Source organism: Dipodomys ordii, unplaced genomic scaffold, assembly GCF_000151885.1.
Source record: "Dipodomys ordii isolate 6190 unplaced genomic scaffold, Dord_2.0 Scaffold19, whole genome shotgun sequence".
Lineage (NCBI taxonomy): Eukaryota > Metazoa > Chordata > Mammalia > Rodentia > Heteromyidae > Dipodomys > Dipodomys ordii.
This window is the reverse complement of record NW_012267235.1, coordinates 4,486,359-4,490,320: the sequence shown is the minus strand read 5'-3', so window position 1 is coordinate 4,490,320 and position 3,962 is coordinate 4,486,359. Positions and strand designations below refer to the sequence as shown.

The 3,962-nt window shown below is 45.0% G+C and overlaps 1 protein-coding gene across 1 annotated transcript in view; it reads left to right on the top strand.

The window, feature by feature from the left end:
* Positions 1-6: 6 nt before the first annotated feature.
* Positions 7-3,962, top strand: part of Ppm1e (protein phosphatase, Mg2+/Mn2+ dependent, 1E) — a 150,233-nt gene continuing 146,277 nt past the window's right edge. Inside the window, exon 1 of the mRNA XM_013013265.1 lies at positions 7-125. The gene's annotated coding sequence lies outside the window, so the exon portion shown is untranslated. The remainder of the gene's footprint in view (positions 126-3,962) is intronic.

Here is a 3,962-nt window from a genome sequence, read left to right as displayed (position 1 = left end):
CCGCCGCCGCCGCAGCCCCAGCTGCCGCCGCTTCCCCCGCTCCCGCGGCCGCTGTCGGAGCGCATCACCCGCGAGGAGGTGGAGGGCGAGAGCCTGGACCTGTGCCTGCAGCAGCTCTACAAATAGTTAAGTAGCGGGGCCCGGCCAGGGGTGGGCCCGCGGTCCTGGTGGCGCCGGCCTCGGACGAAGCTCCCCGCTGCCCGCCCCCCCCCACCGCCGCCCTTCAAAGACAAAATCCCCCCGACTGTGATCTTTTTCACGCTTCTCACTCCCGCACCTAGTGCTGCGGAAAGCGCCCCCGCTGCTCGGACTCGGGCGGGGGGCTTGTGCGCTGCCCACGGCCGCCCTGCGTCCCTGCGCCGGCCTCCCACCCGGCCCTCCCGCCGGCCTCCGACCCCTCCTTCCCTTTCCCCCTTCTTGCACATCGGCCGCCGGCTTCTTGCTTCACTTCACACACCCTGCCTCGGAAAGGAAGGTCTTTCCTCCCAGTCTTGAGCTTCCCCCCACTCCCCGCCCCCCCTTCTTTGCAACACCTTTCTTTCCGGAGGTTTTTCCTCCCACCCCCTGTCTGGCTTTCCCGGGCTGGCTCCCCGGTTGTTTAGCGGCACAGACCGCCGCGACTTCTTTCTAGACTGAGCTGTGAGGTGCCTCCTGCGTAACCGCAGCAATGCCAATACCGGACCCGCAGATCCGGATGAGCAGAGAGACTGGAGTATAGATGTTTTCCATCAAGGCGCTAGGGGTTGAAAGTGGAGAGCTCTGTAGATAGATGGTTTAAGACACCACGGGTAGCCTTAGTGTCTTCAGAGGCATTTGGCTGCTCCTAATGGAGGGAGGTGGGAAGGAGAAGTCTCATTTTGGCCAAGTGAGCCTTCAGGTGAAAAGCAGGATCATAATTGGTTAAAGTGGAAAAGTCAGGCTGGCTTGATAAAATTGCAATTAGGTGCAGTATTTTCAGTCCATTAAGCAGATGGGGTAGGAAGTGGAGGGAAAGCAGATGGCTTGCTACCCAGATGTAAGTCTAAAATAGAAAGGTCAAGGCTTTGCCTTTCATCCCAATACTGGTTTTTGTGGGCTTGAAATAGAAACTGTTTACAATTGCGTTTCTTTCTAATTGGAATTGTCCTGAAATAATGACAAAAGGGGAATACTAAGAAGTCTCTGAAAACGTTGGTAGACCTGAATCTTTTGCCATCCAGCTAATAATTGAAATGAAAGGTGTTATTCTGACCATTCAAAAAGTTTAATACTGCATGGTTCACTGCAGTTAAGTTCAAATTTACTTGGATTTTCTCAAAAGCTTAAGTGAAAGAAGGGCCTTGAAAATAAAGCTCTTTTTTTTAAATCATCATCCAGCCCAGTAGACACCTGATCAAATCATTCTCTTGTTAAAGCAGCCATTTATCAAAAGGAAAAACCATTTAACAAATCTCCTGTAAGTGAACTCTGCTGATGTCTCAAACTCTATAAGTTATCTAAAATTTAATTTTAAAATAATATTTGGTTACCAAGGGAATAATGATTTTTTTGGGGGGGAGGAAACCAATAAAAAACATGGCGTGTAATAACCACCACCCAGGGATAAACAGCATTAACGGTTTAGAGTATTTCTTGTCTTTATAAACTATCAGAGAAAAGGAATATGAAATGTCATTTCTTAGGTAATATTTAAAGATACTTAAAGATTTCACTTAAAATGGAAATATTTATTAAAGTGAGGGAATTTGTCTTATCATTAGACTAGCATTGTTTTGACAATTTTTACCTCTGCAAATGCAGTTACAGAATTGAAGGAACATAGTTCAAACATTAGAGAATGTCAAAAGAATTTTAAAAGATCGCTAGTTTAGTATAACCATGAACATCTTTAAATAAATAATTTTAAAAAATGAAACCTATATAAGATGATGGTATGGTATGTGTTTTTAATATGGGGGGGAAATGATTAATTTTGAGAACAGAACTTTTGGTTTGAAATAAATTTAGCACAATTAAAGGAGAAAATATGTCAACTTTAAGAGATTTCATATAAAATCAGATTTTATAATGTGCTCTGTTCAGATGTTGTTAGCCTGTTTTTAATCAGGCTGGCTGTTTTTAAAATGGCTGGCTTGTTTATGTAAAGTATCTTTAAGGTTCTGTATGGGTTAAAAAGTTTTAAAAACCCATAATGACACCTTTAGTTTTTATCTTATTTATAAAAAAAGAGCATATGACTTAGTCACAAGAATCAACACAGTAAAACTTGCTAGAGATAAAACATTTTTCTGTTCAAGCACTTAATTTTACAGATGAGAAAACTCTACATCTGTTCAGATGCAATAAAGACAAATTATGCAGAAATGATTATAGTATATATGTATATACACATATATATACATATATATATATATATATATATATATATATTTGTTGGTCATGGGCTGAACTCTTTGCCTGGGCGCAGTCCCTCAGCTCAAGGCTAGCGGCTAGCGCTCTACCACTTGAGCCACAGTGCTACTTCCGGCTTGTTTCTTTTTGCTTATGTGGTGCTGAGGAATTGAACCCAGGGCCTCAGGCATGCAAGGCAAGCGCTCTACCACTGAGCCACCTTCCCACCACTGAGCCACCTTCCCAGCCCCATGGGGCCCCTGTTTCTTGACTCTCCTAGTTGGAGGCTGCCTTCTGCTTGCCCTGTGAGCCTGGTCAGCACTCACACTTCGGATGAGGGTGTGGTTAGGGTGTGGTTAGGGTGTGATTTGCTTCCCATCCGTTTGTTTCATGTATTGAGGTAGGAAAGCACCACAATGACGGAATGGCGGACACCCACGTTCCGAATCAGGAGGATCACAGTTTGAGGCCAGCAAACCATTACTCTTCCTCGTTTTGGCTGGCTATTGGGTTCTTATTTATTCATTTATTTTATTTTTTGTGCCGGTACTAGGGCTTGAACTCAGGGCTGCTAGCTCTCACTTGCCTTTTATCGCTCACAGCTGGCATTCTACCATTTAACCCATGCCTTTACTTCCAGCTTTTTGTTGGTTAATTGAAGATAAGAATCTCCAGGATCTGTCTGCTCACCCCGGCTTCAAACCACAATCCTCAGATCACAGCCTCCTGAGTAGCTATGATTATCAGGTGTGAGCCACCGGCACCTGGCTGACCGGTGATTGGGATTTGTTTGTTTTTAAGTACAAAATGAGGACGGGTGCGTGTGTGGAGGAACGGGGCACTTCTGCACAGCTGGGAGAGATGTAAAATGCTTCAGCAGCTGTGGAAGATACCTTGGTCATTTCTCAAAAACTTAATCACAAAATTAGCACCTCACCCAGGTTTTCACTCCTAGGAATAGACCCAAAAGGATTGAAAACATGCTCTCAAACACACACGTGCACATACTTTGAAAGCAGCGCTGCCCACAGCTACCAAGAGATAAAAATCAACCCCACCTCCTCAAACAACGAATGGATTAAAAACTTGTAGGAAATACATACAATGGAATATTATTCAGCCGTAAAAAGTAATGAAATCCTCACTTTCACTAGGACACAGCACGGATAGCCTTGAAGACATGGCTGCGTAGAGAAGAAAGCCAAACTCAATTTCAATAAGACCTCATTTTTTTTTTCAGCTGTGGGACTTGAACTCAGGGCCAGGGCGCTGTCCCTGAGCTTTTCTGCTCAAGGCTGTCATTCTACCACTTGAGCCACAGCTCTACTTCCAGTTTTCTAGTGGTTAATTGGAAATAAGAGTCTCCTGGACTTTCCTGCCCAGGCTGGCTTTGAACTGTGACCCTTAGATCTCAGTCCCCTGAGTAATTAGGATTACAGGTGTGAGCTACCGGTGCCTGGCTAAAGATTGCATTTTTATTTATTTATTTTTTGTCGGTTGTGGGGCCTGAACTCTGGGCCTGGGCGCTGTCCCTCAGCTCTTCAGCTCAAGGCTAGCGCTCTACCACTTGAGCCACAGCGCCACTTCCAGCT